This window comes from Vicugna pacos, chromosome 3 (assembly GCF_048564905.1).
Source record: "Vicugna pacos chromosome 3, VicPac4, whole genome shotgun sequence".
Classification (NCBI taxonomy): domain Eukaryota; kingdom Metazoa; phylum Chordata; class Mammalia; order Artiodactyla; family Camelidae; genus Vicugna; species Vicugna pacos.
Genome location: NC_132989.1, coordinates 49,890,470 through 49,909,982, shown reverse-complemented (window position 1 = coordinate 49,909,982; position 19,513 = coordinate 49,890,470). Strand labels below are relative to the sequence as shown.

At 35.7% G+C, this 19,513-nt stretch overlaps 2 long non-coding RNA genes across 4 annotated transcripts in view; one reads left to right on the top strand and one right to left on the bottom strand.

Moving 5' to 3' along the window:
* Positions 1–19,513, top strand: part of LOC140695606 (uncharacterized) — a 202,621-nt gene that overhangs the window by 33,360 nt on the left and 149,748 nt on the right. The window lies entirely within an intron of this gene.
* Positions 5,167–19,513, bottom strand: part of LOC140695605 (uncharacterized) — a 39,954-nt gene continuing 25,607 nt past the window's right edge. For both annotated transcript variants that reach the window (XR_012071278.1, XR_012071279.1), the window contains exons 3-5: positions 15,367–15,498; positions 13,533–13,687; positions 5,167–5,516 (exon numbers count right to left, since the gene is read on the bottom strand). This is a non-coding gene — a long non-coding RNA (uncharacterized lncRNA). The remainder of the gene's footprint in view (positions 5,517–13,532; positions 13,688–15,366; positions 15,499–19,513) is intronic.

Sequence of the window (19,513 nt, the reverse complement as noted above, 5' to 3'; positions counted from 1 at the left end):
ATGCAAAAGGATTTAGAGAAGGACCTTGTGGGTTGAGGAGGTTAGAAGGACTTGAAACGAATGTTCCTGAAGTAGTCACTTTGAAGAAAGAAAGAGGTAGAGTTTATGTTGGAGGCTGTGTCTTAACTTTATAACTCATTAGAATAAAGAAATGGATATTTCTGCAAAGCCAGTGTAAGCCAACAACGCTAGAGGTCTTTAATCTAAATTAACAGGAGATGAACACATTTAAAGGAAATGTGGTAAAAGAGACTGAAAACATCTAGGAGAAATGAGAAAAGAAAGGAGAAATACAGGAATAGTATGTCTTTACAGATAGAAGACAACATTCAGGAAGAGAAAGTCATAAACAACTCTAGTGCAAAGGTCAAGGACGGTGATGCCTGTTGGGTGGCTAAAAGCAAGACAAGAACTGAAACAAATTAGTGAACTTTGTGATGAGATTTTTGTCAACGTTACAGCAATTTCATTGGAGTGGTTGATGGCAATTTGAAGCGATAAGTGGAAAATCAGGGGCAATAATTAGATATTGTTATGTAAGAATTTTAATGGGAAAGAGGGGACAAATGACAAAGAGATAATGACAGCAGAGCAGAGAATTGAGTTTGCCTTTATGTGATCACATGAATGGGTGAGCAAAAAAAATTTCAAATAATGGTCAGGATATGTATGTAAACACAGATGGAATGATCTTGACCACCTTAATAAAAATTGCAAGTAAAAATAGAAAAAAGAGGTTGGAAATTGACAAGATATTAGGAAATTGGAATATTACCTACAGGCCATAAGCTAGAATATGTGAGGACTAACAAGCAAAGATTAGAACAAAATTATGGGTTTTTTTGTAGTTTAACATTCAAAAAGCCGTGCCTGCTGTATAACTAAAGAGCATAGGTACAGAACGTAGATTGTGTATTTTGAGTGCTGAAAGCCCATCACCACTTCCCCTGTCCCATACTCCTAGCTCGGCCATGGTTCTTGAGCTTTTCATGTTATTTGTTACTTCAGGTTAAATGAATTGACGGTCTCTGTTAGCCTGAAAACAGTAGCACAATGATTACTTTAACATTAGTATTGTCAGGTAGTAAATGCTACTTATGTATTAATGAACCTTGCTTAGCCTAAAGAAATGGCTCTTTAATGCCGAATCTCTGAAGCGTATGGTGTTGCATAGCTGATTTTTGTAAATGAGATCTGCAGTGGTGTCTTTAAAATCATACTGTGTTTTAACTACTTTCATCTTTCATGTGAAGGATTGGCCCCCTCATTCGATTGACTCTTCACTTTTAAGTAACTGAAATAATCAATACAATATTTTCAGTAGCTTGTTGTATAAATGCAGCTTCCTCTCTCTTATTTCTTAATAATTACTTATTATTGAGTGTTACTGCTTTTTATTAAGAAGAATCCCAACATTTGTCTTTAGCGGCTTCCTTGCCATGAATAGGGCAGTAATCTAGGGCGTACTCAGAGTTTACTCACTGCTGAGTGTATTGCTTCTTCTACAAAACAGGAAACAGAGAGAAGGAGGGAGAGTTGGAGACAGAGACAGACAGACAGTCGGAGAGCTTAACTGCTTGATTCCAGTTTCTACACCTCATGTGCAAAAACCAAAGTCACTGGGGAGAAAGTCTTAGAATAACTAGAGGAAAAATTGGTTTCATAGCACAGAAGAGAATTGTGCCAATGTAAAAAAGGAAAAATAATATTTCACTCATAAAGTCACTGTGAAGATGAAATGTGTAAACCAGTTAGAACAATCTTGACACATGGTAAGCATGCAATATAAATGTTAGATCATACTGTTACTTTTAGTACTTAACGCAGTGTACGTAATTTACATCTAGAAAATATCTTTTCTCTCTTTTTTGAGGTAACAAATGAAATCACACACACGTGCACAAACCAAAAAATAAATTTTAAAATGTTCATCCAGATTATTCAGCCTTATAGATTTTTTCCCCTGTCTCTCATAAGGAAAGAAAGGAGCTGAGAAGAGACACAAAATGGCCTCAAAAGAAACTCAAGTCCAGATGTGAGCATTTTTTTTCCCTCTAGTGGATATTAATGGGAAAAAAAATCCTGAATATTTACTCACTGCTTTTTTAAAAGTCAGTTTACCATTTTTATTAGAAAATACAATAACCGCTGTAGCAATTAAGCATTTTTATTATTTCCTGTCATTGAAGCTTTTCTTTAAGAGGAATAAAATTTCAGGTAACATCCATAAAATCTGACTGTAATGGTAAATTATATTGTTATTTAAGACCCATTTGAAGAAATGAAGTAAAGATCGTATTTGTACAATAATGTAGAATATCTCAGAATATATAGATATATATAGATAGATTTAGATAGATTCATCAGAAAATAATAAAATAGTAAGTTACATTGTATCATACCTATTTTCTGTTTTTTCTATATTCTTGAATGTTTTTTATTCATATTTTTATATGTAAAATAAAAACTATATTTAACTTATAACCAACAATAATTGGGCCTCTGCAATTCTAAATTCTAATTATAAATTTATTTTATACAAAACACTTTGGAAGCATAGAAGACTTTTAAAATACTCAGTGTAGTATTATGCCTTTCTCCTCTTATTTTTAAAGTGAAACACAAATTTCAAATATTAGACTATAAAGATGAAAAATAGTATTAGGTGGCAAAGATTACATTTGAAGGAACTGCATTCCCTGTGGAAGTTGCAAATTTCCTTCCAATATGAGAAAAATGCTTGTTAAAACAAAGCACTTCTCCTGCTTTCTAAAAGATACCAGTTCTATTAGAAGTCTTTTGTAAGATGTCTTCACATGGTAATCAGTTTATTAGGCTTTCAAAGTTGAAACCTAGAATCCGCCTTTATAGTTGGGAATTCCTGAACGCAGGCATCTCCCTCAGCCCAATCCCTCAAGCCTAGGTTGTAACTAGGCTCCTAGTAGCAATAGGCAGATTTTGGATATCAGATACTTCAGCATTTCATGTTTTACTTAAACATTTAAATATCCCTTCTGACATTTTCTAAATTTTGGGTTTGTTTTACTTATCTATTTTTCCTAAACAAAACATACACACGCCCCATTAAAACAAAATCTGCTTATTCATTAAACTAACCCTACAATCTGTTACAACCTTAAGGATATTGTGTTTCACTTCCCAATCTATGATGATAAAGTGAATTTGACTACCAACATGAATAAATTATAACTACCCAGAAAGTACATTTAAATAAACAGAAACCCTTCTTATCTTAATGCTTAAATTTACATGAAATTTGCCAGTTGGCTGATTTATTTACAACATTTTAAATATCATCAGAAATACATAAATGTTGCTGGCACTCTTTATATTTTCTCAAACGTAAAATATTTTTAAATACCTTCATCTTGTGGTTATTAAATATTTTTGTCTTATTACTCAATCAACTGTACGTCTTACTCTTACTTAACTTATAAAGCAACAAAAGTGCAATTAGAATCACAGAACTATACAGTGTAGACAAATCCTAGCCACTTGGATATGAGAATAATAAGATCTAGACAAATGGAGAGGTCTCAAAATTTCACAGGGGTGGAACATGAACTCCAGTTCTGTAGAGGGGAACACTATAGCTGTTTCACATTTATGTTACAAAATTTCTTCATGTTTAAACCAATGCTAAAACTTATCTTGATGAGAGATCTCTCACTTTATAAGTGCTGAAGAATAGGTAAAGTCACAATTACTCTGGTTGCCAAATTAGTTCATTAAGGGGCCAAAAAGACTTTAGATCAAATTATGATAATAAATAAAGTGGCTGCTATTGGCTCTGTCTGTTTGAATGTAATGACAGCAGATTTTTACTTTGTAACTTGAAATTTTAATAACTTTTGGAATAGGGCTTTGTATTTGTTTCAATTTTTAATTTCTTTGGAATTTGATTTCACAATCTAACAAATAGCTGTCTATGCACATTTTAAATCAGTTTATCAAATATTTAGTATATGTGCATTACTGTCATCAGAATAGAAGTTACATAGTTTCTGCTCTTTGCTTCACTAGTTTCTGAATCAAAGTCTTACTTAAGTGTGCCTAGTTGGCAGAGCTATGCTCCTTGCTTAAACTCTACCTTTGATGAACCCACATAATTTGTTCTTTCATTTCTGTTTTGGAAGTGTGTTACTCATTGTAAGGGATAAGTTGCTATAGCAAAGACACCCCAAAATGCAACTGCTTATAGAGAAGAGAAGTATGTTTTTCTCAGAGGGCAGTTCCAACAATACCAAACCCAGTGTCCGGGCTGTAGGATCTCTGCATGCTCATTCTGGGCCTGAATCTTTCCATTCTCCGGCTTGGCTGTCCGCAGGGTTGCAGTCCTCATCTGCATAATCAGAGTTTGATTGCAAACACATCAGTTGTTTCAGTTCACAGGAAGAGGAAAGGAGGGCACTAGTACAGAAGTGTGCTGTGTTTTGCATTGGAGATGATTCAAAAGTTAAGTCACTCTCCTTACAACCTATTTACATAGGAGGCTTTACAGGGAGAGGCTCTTTAGAGGAGTCTGGGAAATGTCATCTCTATCTGGTCAGCCATGTATATGCTCCACTACAACTCTGTTCACCATGGAAGAAGAGAAGGGGACCTGCCTGTCTCAGACACAGGAACTCATATCTACAGGATTTCCCTAAACTTAGTAAAGGTGTGCTGCTAGATAATTGCATGCACCTTTGAACAGGGTTTTAAGTTCTTCAAGCAACTGGCATAAAATCAGATTCTGTAGTAGAAAACATTTATCTACAAAACTTAAAATGCATGTTCCAGAAAATATAATATTTAATGGCATTTCCACAAGATGACTAATTTACATGTAACATACCAAGTTTTGCATGAGAGACTTAACAAAATCTGAGTTTATATGTGTTGATTAGAAAAATATGGAGATTCTTGGATCCTCAAAGGCTTAGGTTGTCTTTCAACATGACTAATGAATGGACTTCTATTTGCTCATTTGTTCTTTTAACTAACAGTTATTCTATACCTATCTTCAGATCTATGTACAGGAACAGTTAAAAAGAACATGTTGCCTATGTGCAAGGAAGGAACAAGAATTACAATTTAATAAGAAATATATATAAAGATACCTTCTGCACAAGGTAGAATGAAGCACAGATGCACTTCTTGTTTCTTGTGTGAGAATTTTATTTCCAGAGGTACACAGAAAATGTAATACAAGTCCGAGGAAAGAGGAATCATTTCCAGTTGAGTTCTAACTATGGAAACATCTAGGAATTATTTGGTATACTTTGGAGAATCCCTTTTTTTTAAGGAATGATTGATCTAATAAGATTATTTCTGTATTGCTCATAATTACTTGCAATTTTCAACACCTGTTTTTCAGTAATATTGCAGCCTCAATGACATGTGAGTTTAGAAAACCCCAGGCAGTTGTGTCTTCTCAAATAGAGTTAAGGAGATTGTCAGGATGTCAGTCTTCTCTTCCAAAATGCCTTAAGAATGACAGGCCACAAATCACTCTGGACAGGAAGAAATGAAAGTCTATGTCAATTGTGTTTTTCTCCCTCTGGGTTTGAAGATGAAGAAGTCCTCTTAAACTGTACATTAATATGTAGTAATTGATATATCTGGATGAATTTAGATGCTGTCAGTCTTATTGTGTTTGTATATAAAGTTTGCTTCCTGGGCTAGAAACAGAAACATAAATTTGCACGATTTCCTACCAGTTTGTATATGTGGATGACCACCATTAATTCATTTTTAGGGGCTGGTTTCTTTGTACATAGACATTATGTACATGTGACCCAATTTAATAAAATGATCTTTACTCTTCTTAAGCCTGGTATCTCAGGAACTATTTTGGTAGTTCTTACAGGAAAATTTTGTGAGACACTTAGGCCTACTGTGTTGATTAAAACACCATGCTAATGGCATTCCTAGTTCTCATTAAAATCCGTAGGTATTATAGAGAACTTCTTACATCAATTGAAACCAAGTTTTTAACGCTGTTTACTGTGAAGCCATCCAGCAGGTTCTCTCTGTCTTTAATTTTAAATCAGTTTTTAATATTTATTTATAATTTTTTTCTCTTTTATGTAATATACATACCATAAAATATATTCCTTTCAAATATACAATTCAGCACTTTTTAGTACATTCACAGGGTTGTGCACCATTACCACTGTTTAATTCCAGATAAATTTCCACTCCAAAAAGAAACCCTGTAGCCATTATCAGTCACTCCCCATTCCCACCTCTCCACAAACCCTGCTAGTCACTAATCTGCTTTCTGTCTCTATGGACATTTTATTATTTGAATTCAGGACATTTTATTATTTGAATCATCTAGCCAAATTTGAGCATATTGAAAATGTGGCCTTTTATGTCTGGTTTCTTTCACTTAACATAATGTTGTCATGGTTTACTCATTTTGTGTGTGTATCAGTACTTCATTTTTTTAGGGGGTAAATAATACTCTGTTGTATGGATTTGCCACATTGTATTAGTTATGATTCTCCAGAGAACCAGAACCACAGAACCAATACATATTCCTGTACACACACATATAATGAATATATATGTATATATGATAGGTATATAATAATACACATAATGAATAACATATAGAAATATATAAGTAACATATATAAAAGAGATTTATTATACAGTATTTCATGTGATTATAGAGGATAAGTCCTACGACATGCTTTCTGCTGGAGACCCAGTAAAGCTGGTAGTGTAGCTTATGGGCCTGGGAGCCAGAAAGCTGATGATATAGATTCCATTACAGTGTGAAGGCCTAAGAACAGAGTGAGAATTCAACCTTCCTTCATCATTTCTGTGCAAGATTGGATGGTGTCCATGCACAGTGGGGAAGGCGTCCTGCTTTATTCAGTCCAATTCAAATGCTAAGCTCTTCTGGAAACATGCTCACAGACACACCCAGAAATATTCTTTAACCACATATCTAAGCATCCCTTGGCTTAGTCAAGTTGACATGCAAAATTAACCACACACATTTGTTTTATTATTTATTAATTGATGGACATTAGAGTTGTTTTCACTTTGGTGCTAGTCTAAATAATAATGCTGTTAACATTTATGAACACTTTTTTTGTGTGAACTTAGTGTTTCAGTTCTCTTGAATATATACATAGAAATAGAATTGGAATAGAATTCCTGGGTCATATGGCAACCCTATGTTTAACTTTTTGAGAAACTGCCAAACTGTTTTCCAAAACAGCTCTATGATTTTGCATTACCACCAGCAATGTATCAGGGTTCCAGTTAGTTCATATCATTGCCAATGCTTAATATTTTCTATTTGATTATAGCTATCCTACTCATTTTTTATTTACATTTTCCTAATGACCAATGATGTTGATCATCTTTTTAAGTGTGTATTGGGCATTTGTAGTATCTTCTTTGAAGAAATGTCTATTCATATCCTTTGCTCACATTTTGACTGGGTTATTTTATTTTATTATTGATTCATAAGTTTTCTTTAAATAGTCTGGATACTAGATATATGATAGATTTTTATATATAACACTGAGATATATCATGTCTAGATACATCTGCTGATAACATGATCTGTAAATGTTTTCTCCATTTCTGTGAGTATCCTTTCACTTTTTTTGTAGTATCCTTTGAGATGCAAATGTATTATATTTTGATAAAGTTCAATTTCTTTGCTTTTTCTTTGGTTGCTTGTGTTTTAGATAGCATGTCTAAGAAACCAGTAAGTAATTCAAGGTCATGAGTACTTGGACCTATTTTCTTCTAGGAGTTTGATAGTTTTATATATTACATTTAGATGGTTGATCCATTTTGAATAGTTTTTGTATATAATGAGAAGTAAGAGTCCATTTTCATTTGAATTACTCTCTAATGTCCTTTCATTTCAGTGTGAAGGACTTTCTTTAATATTTCCTATTATGCAAGGCTGAGTGAAAATTTTTCTCAGCCTTTGTATATTTTTAAATTTTCACTTTTTTATTCATTTTAAATAATTGTTCTGCTGGATACAGAATTCTTGTTTTGATAGATTTTGTTTTTCTTTCAGCATGATCAGTGTATCTTCCCACTGCCTTCTGGTCTCCAAGGTTTCTGATGGGAAGTTAGCTGTTAATCTTATTGAGGATCCATTGTACAGAATAAGTCTCTTCTCACTTCTTTCAGGATTCCCTCTTTGTAATTGGCTTTTGACAGTTTGATTATGATATGCCTAGTTGTAGATCTCTGAGTTTTTCAGACTAGGAATGTGTTGGGTTTCTTGGAAGTATGTTCATATTTTTCATTACATTTTGAAAACTTCTTCAGATATTCTTGCCTCTCCTTTCTCCCTCCCCTTTCCTCTGGTACTCCCATTATGCACATACTGACATGCTTGACAGTCTCTGATGGGTCTTTTAGACTCAGTTCATTTTTTAAAATTCTTTTTTCTTTCTCTTCATCAGTCTGGATAACCTAAATTGCCCTATATTCAAGTTTGTTGAATTTTTTTCTCTACCTGCTCAAGTCTTCGTTTTAGCTCTCCACCCAGTGAAGATTTCATTTTGGCTATTTTACCTTTAAACCTCAGAATTTCTATATGAATCCTTTTTCTAATTTTTATGTCTTTACTGCTATTTGGTGAAACATTGTTGTCACATTGTCTTTTATTTCTTTAGACATGGACTCCTTTACTTTCTGAACTTATTTAAAATAGTTGATTTAAATTCTCTACCTAGTAAGTACACTGTCTAGGCTCCCTTGGGGGCAGTTTCTATGGTTGCTTTTTTCTTACTGCAAAAATGTCTGTATCTTTCTTGTTTCTATTCAAGGCAATTTTTAGTTGAAAACTGGACATTTTAAGTAATACAGTGTGGCAACTCTGGAAATGAAATCCCCACTTACCTCCTGCTGCCAGGTTTTATTGTTGTTGCTGATTTTCAGTGACTTTTCTGAACTAATTCTGTGAAGTCTGCATTCTTTATCCTGTGCCACTACTGGAGTCTCTACTCATTTAGCTTCAATGGCAACTAATGTTTGGAAAGATTTTATTAAACACCTGAAACCAATCATTGTCTCTGTCTTTGCTGAGAGTGGCGCTCTGTGTGTATTGAGGCACGTCTTCCACACAGTTGAAACATCCACCTTAGCCTTCACTTACTGCTTGAACAGAGCCTTCAGGTCATCCAGAGGTGGTGAGATGTTAGGGCCCTCTCAGGTCTGTCTGGAGCATGTGCAGAGTCCTTGGTGTATGTACAAGGCTATGAATGCACATGGCCTTCTAGATTCCCAGGAATATGTTGGGACTTTGCAAAGACCCTGTGGACATCTAATTTGATAGGTTTTCCTTTTAAGGTTTTGGTTTGTCTTTTGCTTGCCCCAATTTTTGTCTACTACACCAAGGAGCTTGAAAGTTAAATAGTTTTACCTGTAATTTTTTCAACACATACCCCAGGGGAATGCTTTTCACATTGGGTTAGCTCAGAGTGAGGTCAAATAAAGATGGTTTTTCAAGTGAGGTCTTCTAGGGAATCACTGGACGGGTCAGATACTGACGATTCTCTGGAAATGGGGCTCTGCAGGAGCTCCAGCTCTATTCGGCCCCCTCTGTTGGCTGCCGTGCTGATGATTTTCATTGTGGTTTCACACTGGTAGTTTCTAAGACTACCAAGATGCAGAGTTGGTGTTGTGATTAGCAGAAGTTAAAATGCCACAAACCTCACTATTACTGAAATTCAGCTGTTTTTCTTTTTCAAACAGTCTACTCCTGAAAGTTTTGGCTAATTTCTGAAGTTCTGAAAATGTTGATTCTAAAGATTTTTTATAGATTTGAATTGCTTATTTGTGGAAGAGAATTTTTGGAGATTCTTACTCTGCCATTTTCGCTAATATCATCTGGTTCTCTTAAGAACCTACTTACTTGAAAAGTAACTTTATTTCTTCCTTTATGATGCAGTAACAGATTTTAATTATGTTTTGAGTCAAAATGATTTTTCATCAGGAGGGGCCATGCACAAATAGAATCGAGAATATTGTTAACTATCATCATTCCTGACAATATAATTGGTTTAGCAATCCTTACAACAGGGCTCCATCAGCATTATGAGATAAAAAGAATCAAAGTAAATGTCTATGAAACATGGAAGCAGTCTGATAATAACTTAAAATTGGATGTTCCATGCAAATAATCTAGAAAAGCAACATCAGCTAGTCAAGTATGGGCCCTAAGACATTGTTCAAAACCAGATTGTACACTGCTGAAATATGGTAGAAACATATTTATCATGTTACTTTAAAGTGTAACAAACATCTTTGCTACCTTTGTGGTCTTATGAATGGTTCAAATGTTGTTAAAGTAGAATACGAGGTAAAGGCTTGGGATATGAGACCAGAAAACAGGTGGATTTTATTTAAAAGAGAAATTTTTTATCTTAGTTATGGAGGCCTGGCCAACCTTGGGAAACTTTAAAAGGAAAATGGAAGCTTGTTTTTAACATATGTCTACCTATATTTTAGATCTTCCCTTTTAACTATTTTTTAATGTCTGTTTCCACATATACTCAACATACTCAGCCATATAATTTATAAGTAACACAAGCTAACCTACTCTCCATACATCAGATGTGTTTGTTTCTCCTGTACTAATATTCCATAGCTATTATCTAGAAAGCAATTAGACACACTGATTCACACCAATGTGTGACTGATATTTACAGTTTTGCTATGTTAAATGTGAGAAGGATGTCTCACTAGTCTGGTTATTTACTAGCTTGAATCTGTGCTGTGTCATTACTAGGTGCATGATACTGAGTAGGTTTTCTTCCATGCCTGAATTCTCCCTCGGTTATTACCAAATAATAATAGTTTCTACTTCATACTGCTTTGTCTCATTGGGAATAATAAATGATAAATTTTGTCACTGCACTTAGAACTGTGCCTAAAATAGAGTGTCACTACATATGAATTCTTACTCTAAATAAAAGCCTTTAATTTGTGAAATTCCATTGTACCCAATTACAATGAAATGAAAGTTTGTTTTTGTTTCATATTTTCTTTGTATTTCTCTTCAATAGTTGTGTGACCCAGCGGCTTTCTGTCATCAGCTTTCATTGCCTCACCTCCTTGTTCTGACTTTGACCTTCTTGCCTCCCTGTTATAAGGACCTGTGGGACACTGAGCCCACCTGGATAATCCAGGATGATCTCCCCATCTCTAGGTTCTTAAATTAATTACATATGCAGAGTCCTTTGGGCCATTTAAGATAACATGTTCACAGATTTGGGGAACTAGATGTGGACATTTTTGTGGGTCCATTTCTGTCTCTACCATAGTTCCATTAAAGTGGATGATGAGAAAAAGAAAATGACTGAAGCCTTCCATGAATATTTTTATGTGCAACAAATTTGCTAATATCCCTTGAATATTTACTCTGCTAAGTTCTTTCAGTATATTATGTCACTGCCCACAATAACCTATCAAGTGCATATTATTGCTTCTATTTTACATAGATGAGGAAACAGAGTTGAGAGGGTTAAATAACTTAGAGCCACAAAGCTCATTATGGGGAAACATACTCAAACTACAACTTTTTTTTTTATTCTAAACCCTTGAGTTCTTCATGTTAATAATTAACTTTAACTGATTTTTAACTTACCTTAAGAACAGTAGTTCTTAATTTTAAACCTTTCTGGTTTATCTATTTATGCATGTGGAGATTATTCTGTAAAATAGGGCAACATATAACAATTATTTGAAAATTAATTTTGGAGGGAGTTAAACTGTGTGAGTTCCACCATCGGTAATTGAGTACCTTGAATAAGTAATGCACTTATCCTCTCTGATCCTCCCTCTTGAATGCATGTGAATGATTAAAAAATGTTTTCGATACTCTAAGGTTTAAGAGAGCAGGAGCCACACCTGTCTTACTCATATATGCCCATAGCCTAGTGCAGCAGGTACTAAATAAGTATTTGGTGAGTTAGTCTCTTCCATCTACCTCATTGGCAACAGTATAATATATTCCTGAGTAATATGAAATATTTAAATGACGAGTCTTGTGGTCTGTATATACCAATATCTCCATTTCACATCGAAATACCCTAAGATGTGTATTTATTACATAAGTCAGGGTGGTTGGAGCTGGTTGTCCAACTATATGTGTATAAAGAATTGAAAAATGAATGATAAATTGTAAGTCTTTACAGAAGGATGTGAACATAAATAGCAAACATGTTTCAGTGAAGTTGACAAATGCCTAAGAAGAAATAGGAAGTGGGTAAAGATGTGAATGAAAGCTGAAGAGAATTCCCAAGAGAAAGGGCTTTCTAATATACTGTGATGTTGATAAAAATAATCAGAAACAGATAGGGGGTTTATAATAGAGCCTGGGTAGTATTTTGGAGATAGGGAAAAAAGGCTCAGAAATGTAGTTTGATTTTTGCCTTAAATCTGTTTACTGATTGATTTTCTGGAGGAGAAGGTACTTTGTGTTTAAAAAAATAAATGCACATTTACACTATTCCTGAGGTAGTAATAGTAACATTTTCATATAGAAAGTATGTGCTTCTGAATCACATTAACTGTACGTTATTCATACATGATAACATGTTCTTGTTCAAGTCAACTGACTAGCTGAGCCTTTTATACTTGTGAATTCTGTGATCAGAATGCAACATAGTCTATCTTTTGGGGGAAAAAAGCAGAAAAAATATATTTTTTCATAATTCTAAAGTGAAATTGGTTGTCTTCATAAGAAAGATGTGTTTAAACATGCTGTTTCACACCCAGTTGCCTAGGAGTAGCCTCAATAGCAGGCTTCCGGGGGCAGGATGAGGAAAGTTGAAGTCTCGGCTTCTCTCTGGCCAGGCTTGGGCTGGGAGCTGGGAGAGTGGAAGCCCTGTGTTCTCGATGGCAGTCATCTGGACTACAGCCTCTGCTCTCTGGGAGAGTGGAAGGGGGGAGATGTCTTGGTTCAGATGTCAGATTCTTGCCTTCCTTTCTACATTTTCATAGATATTCTTGACTAGATGTTTCTTCATTTTCTGTTTGCCCTTAGTTCCATTTCCAGATGCTCTAAGTGTTTGTTTTTAATAAATAATTTTCACTAGTGCCACCAGTCAGTAGAGCTTCCCATACTGTCACACTGGAAGCTGCTCAGTGCTACCTGTGTTTCGGAATGTGTTCTTTTCATTTTGATTATAAAAATACCACACGTTCCTTTTAAAACATCTCAATGATGTAGGCCTTTGTAAAGTAATCAAATTATAAATCCCCTTCCTGCCAATTCCAATCCTTTGGATAAACCACCGCTAAGTTAAAGTTAATAATTAAGTTTTGAAATGGCGTAAGATGAACTCCACTAAGACACATATCCCGATAAGATGACATGTGACACAGGTGTTTTAACCCTTCTTACATTAATTCCATAATTGTCTGCCATGCCAACTGGGCCCCATGCAAGACTGCACCTGTGCTCCCTGCCTCCACCTCTGGCTCATTTCCATACATTTTAATTAAATCTAATCATCAGTCTCAGAACTCACCTGACCCACAAGCAGTGTTTGATCCAGTTGAGCACTCTCTTCCCTGAAAAGTCTTTCCATTTCTCTTCTGACCCCCAGATGCCTGATTTTCCTTCTGTTTTTATGGCTTTTCATTCTTAGTCAGCGTTATTGGTTGCTGCTCTTTTCTCTGTAAACTTTAGAGTTCCAAGAGTTAGTCCTTTGTATCTCTTTTCTGTCTGTACTTAATCCTTTGCTGATTTTCAATCAGCCTAATGGCTTTAAATTTGCTGTCTGTATGCTGATGATTCCCAAAGGTAGTCTATGTAAATTCCAAACACATATATCCCAGTCACTCTTTTAATGAGAATCTCAAACTTCACATATTCAAAACTGAGTTTCTTGTATCATACTTCCCCTCAACTGCTTTTTTTCACAGCCTTCTGCATCTCAGTACATGGCAACACTATTCTTCCAATTACTCAGGTCAGAAGTCATGGCCTTATTCTGTCATATCTCATCTTAAGTTCTTTAGCAAATCCTGTTGCCTATCTTAAACTTATATCCAGATTGGTGGCCTCATCTCATAGCTGCTGTTACCAGCATCCTGGTGCAAGCTACCCTTGTTTCTCTTATTGTACAGCCTCTTACATAATTAGGCTCCCAGCAGTAAACAGATGTCATACTCAAATATGATCATTAAGAAGTTTGCTTACAAAGAAATTTTTCAGAAGTATGAGTGTTAAGAAAACCAGAACTGGAACTAGTGCCAGCTAGGTTATTTTCATTTGTGAGCCTGGAAAAATAATGTTGTGGGTTGAATTGTGTCCCCCCAAAATATTGAAGTCCTAACACCAGTGCTTGTGCATGTACTTTTTTGGAAATATTCCTTATTTGGAAATAGGATCTTTGCAGATGAATAAGTTGAGGTTGTTAGGGTGGGTTGTACTCCAGTATGACTGGTATCCTCATATAATGAGAAAATTTGGACATAGAGTTGACATGTACAGAGGGAAGACAATGTAAATACACAAGAGCAGTACCACCTATAAACTGAGGAGCACCTGAGTGTACCAGAGATGAGGAGAGAATTACGAAACAGATTTTCCTTCACTGCACCTTGGTTTTACGCTTCTGGCCTCAGAACTGTGAGACAATAAATTTTGTTATTTAAGCCACTCAGTCTGTGGTGCTTTGTTATGGCAGTTCTAGGAAACTAATACAAATGAGGAGAGTGGGAAGAACCCCAAAGTTTAGAGTCCAGTAAATTTTGCAGATTTGAAAGGATCAGCGACCTTTCATTGAATAATGTAACCAGTCATAGGCAACTCACGAAGTAAAGCCAGAGAAATAGCCAACCTCACTCTTCTTCCTCCCTCTGATCTCCTCCCAGGTTCCTGGGAGTTCTGCTGGTACAGTACCCACAGGTCAGCTGCTCAGGGCAGAGAAAAGGGTGAAGAGAGGGGAGAGTACGTCTGGAAGGACAGAAGCCAGCTATCTGGGACACTTTTCAACTAGTCTCCCTTTCATCTTCTTTTTCCCTCCTGCACCTGCTCTCAGCATAGAAGCCAGAGTGTCAGTCTTCTGCTTAAAACCCTCATACCTGATAAACAGTCCTCACGGCGAACTCGAAGGTCATACGTGTGTGGCTGGCAGTTGCCTCTTACCTCACCTCCTAGAATTTCTCCTTTGCTCCCTCTGCCCCAGCCAATCTGGCCTCCTCACTTAACATTTGCTCTTATAGTCTCTGAGATGCTCAGTAAGTTCCCCTCAGATCACTCTGCTTACCACTTTAAACCCTTTTTCTCTAACTACATTTCTGATTCCACTTCCCCTTAGTATTTATCAGTATCTTAAAATCTATATATTTTCTTACCTGTCTTACTTACTGTCTTCCTCCTCCAAAAGCTTGTAAACCCTTCAGGGAAAGGATGTTTGCTGACTTCGTTCACTGCCGAATTCCCAGTGCTCAGAAATAGTGCCTTGTGTTAGACTCCACTGCATATATCTTGAATAAATGAATTAAATTTTATATTTTTATAATTGATGTTTTTCTTACTTACGAAATTAATCTCTAGTAACTGCAACTGTTTTTTTTTTTAAGAGACTTATATTTCTACCATCAACATTTTCTGGTATGAAGCAATTCAATGGGACAGATTGCTTTGTTGTAGCTAATACTTAATGACTTGTTCTAATGAACACAGAATCCCTAAAATCCAAATATACGCATAAATTTCATATATGGTATCTTTCTGATAAGCCCACAATATCCCTTAATAACAAGCAATGCAACTTCAAAGGAATTTTGTGTATTCTTTTAACTTCAAGAGCCATTTTGTTTTTCGTCTTTCTTTTCACTCCACCCTATCCAGTGTACTAAACTGTGTTTCTTAAATATAAGCAGTGATGGCAGACAGTATATATTGTTTTGTTCAAAACTATTTTGAAAAATTTGGTCAGAGGCAGACATCGCATTTAATCACGCATTTCTTTTGGAAGAAGAAAATGTAAACATCCAGTACTGCCAAATTGCACTGTCAGCTCCATGCATAACCATAAAGAAAGAATAATGCTGTTTTTACTGCTATTCTCTTTATAGATCTGATAGGACAGCTCTTAGCTAAATATGTTAAAACCTACAGGAGACGATAGCTTGAAATACCCCTATACTTCGTCAGGGTTTTGAAGCCCAGGTTATATACTGATTTTGTGGCTAATAATGAATCCTTGCTATTTCTTCTTCTTCCCAGCGTTCTCATTGATCTTTTGTCTTTTTTATTCTAATGCAAATCACTGTCAATTTTTAGAGTCACTGCCTTTAAAATGTAGATTCTTATAATTCTCTCCTGGTGTGTCTATACAAACATCCAATTTTCCAAGGGTGTGTGTTCTTTATTACAGAAAGAGATTTGAATTAGAAAACACAAAGGAAGAAGCATCTATAGCTTTTAAGTTAATTTTTTGATGGGATAAAATTTACAAAGATTTGAATTTTCAGTGAAATTCAGAGAATCTTCTAGATAATGTGATAGTCATACAGGAAAAAAAATCAGCTTTTTGGGGGGACAAAAGTTGGTTCCTTTTAACAATATGATGAGGTTAGTAGGTCATGGAATGCTCATGTTCTGAAGATAAGCTAACCTGCTTTGATAACATAATAGTGTTCCTAACAGTGTTTTATGCACAGCACCCTTTTCTGAGGATGAGAAGGAAATTTTGATTTTTTTCTTCTTAGGTTTCTCTTCTTTTGCTGACACTAGCCTCCATCAGCCCCCTCCAATTCTGAATTGTTTCTCTCTATACGCCCTATAAAACTTTCTTTCTTTTATTCTGGAAAACCGTAAATTCCAAGTGTGTGTTTTGCATACCCCCTCTGCTCTTGTGTGTGTGTTTTAAGAATTTAATTAAAAATTTTTTCAGTTCATCTCTAAATTTGAAAGCAATCTACTTAAAATTAAATGAGAAATACTTGTCCCTCAACATTATTGGCAGGTATATTTGGTTTAGGGGAGACAGGCTGGGGTGCTCAGAATATTATTTAAATTGAAGTCTGAGAAAAGATCCTTTTCTATGGTCTCCAAGGCACAGATAGAAGCACATCACATATTGAAAAGCTTTCCTAGGGCTGTGACCTTGAGTGTCTGTTCAAAAAATGAAACAACTAATTTGAAAATGAAATGCAAATGTGATTTGTGATTTTTGTGCCACATATCCATGGATCTTTCAGGGAAAAAAATAATTTAACCAAACTCAGCTTTTTATAATGAAAATACTTACACCAGTGTAAGTATAGGCATAGTTTTTGAATATCCCCAAGTTCTTTTACAGTGAGTTGTTTGGAGCATACAGATCATAAGTGTAACAGGGAAGAACAGAGAACTCTCCAAATCTTAAAACACTTAATAGAGCGCTTTTAAATAAAAGGCAGCAGATCCAACCAGACTCATTTTAAAGCAGCTTTAAGAAGGATCACAGAAGGTATTTATTAACCTGGACATTTGCCGGTTATCCCTTAGCTTCAAGAACAGTGCTTGCTGCTGTAGCCTGGTTCAGCTGAAGTCATGTGTGTGAAGTAGGTGTGTTTGCTCACTGCAGGACTAAGTGGCAGCTAAAGTCTTAAGGCCACACTTTTATGAAGTTCAGAGCACTTTCAAGTATCAGTTAGCATATACTCGATGAAGGAGCGCAGCGAGGAAGCCGGCTGGCCTGCAGTCATGCTAACTGCAAAATAAACACTTAATACTGAAGTGCATATATTTAGATATTCAAGAGAGAACTTTAATCCTGAGAAATCCCTAATTATGTTGCTCTCAGGCAGATTTGGGATGACAGATGTCATAAGTCAGCCTCTTGACTAACAGCAAATGGCTGTGACAAGAGGATGAACAGAACAAGCTTGAAAAGAACAGAAGGCAAGGGAAGAGTGGCGGTGCCCGAGAGGAAACTGAGGAGAAATCCCTGTTGAAATGTGAGACTTTCAAGCTGTTCTTGTAATTGAGGAAGCATAACAAATAGTGGAATATACTTCTAAAAGATCGATTGCCACAAAATTGTGAATGAGATGACACATTTACTATTGAAATAGATATTCTTCAGTATGCATCTGTCATACCTTCCATTTGGCAGCATTACAAGGAAAAGAGGAAGTCAGATCTGCTGATCATGACCTGAGAGCATTCATGTTTAAAATTTTTAAAAATAAACATAGCACTTTAGACAATTTAAAGTGAAGCTTATCTTTTTTCTCTCCAAAGTCATATCCAAAGTGTGCCAAAATATATAGGAAACCATACATAAATGAGGCAAATTGCTTCTCTATGTTTCTTTCCAGTAACTAATATGCACACCACTTAATGGCAGTTAATGCTGCATAGTGGTTTAAATAAAGCCAAATAAAACAAGACACTCAGCAACTGAATATTAAACTTCTCCAAGCCTCAGGGTTTTCATCTAAAATTTGAAATAATAAGCCAGCTACATGAAAATCCTGTAAAGCTTAAAAGAGAGGGAGGACGTAAAGTTAAACTATTTGGTGCAGTTATTAGCATATTCCAAGTGCTCAGTAAATGATAGATGCTGGTATTATGTGAGAGCATGTTACATTTCAAGTTTCAACTTAGATGTCAAATTATAATAGATAAAAATTCCATAAGGGAATACTAGATTGAAATGTGCATTTTCAGAGGATGTAAGGGGATATTCCTTAGGCAGCTCTAAAATTCATAAGGACAAGATAAAAGGGCCAGGGGAAGGGAGATTTGTGAAGAGATTGTTTTTGGATATAGTTGCTGAAGTGTTTCAAGTCTCACTCACTCCTCCTCAAGGGTTAGGTTGAGGTCCACCATTCTAATTTCAGTCCTGTTTGCCCTCATTTCAAGAAGGCAACTCTGAAAGCTTAGTGTGTGCCCCAGGAAATATGGGAGTACAGTGGTTGAATTGTCTGACACACTTAGGAGATTTCTAAAAATTGACCCAGCCTGAAGGCACAGTGCAGAGAGAGCTACTACTATGTCAAGAAGCAAGAGCCCAAGCTGCTAGTGGTGGATAAAAGTGCAACATCTTCAGGGATCACTTGTTTAGCACCCTATAGGAATGTAGATATGTATCTAAAGAAATCCTGTTTAAAATGGCCTCTGTCAGAATGTGCACGGTCCCTACACTCTGAAGAGTGGACCTAGAGAAACGCTGAAGGTGATAGGGATGCAGAGGCAGCCAGCCAGTGCAAAGGTTGGGGTAAGAGGAGTCTGTCAGGGGAATTTCTTAATAATCTACTAAATGCTTCCAAGAGAAAAATTCAGCCTTAAATACTAGCCATTCCTGGATGATGTAGAATCCTATTTGATACTAGTCAAGTGAAGACTTCATATATTCCTTTGCCTCTTCCCTTTTTCTGCTCCAATTCCAAGGAGTCAGAAACCTTGTGTATCAGTTAGAATAGCCAAGTTTATGTCGCAATAACAAACAAATCCTAAATCTCATTGGTTTAAAACAAAATGTTTAATTTCTCATTTATGTCACAT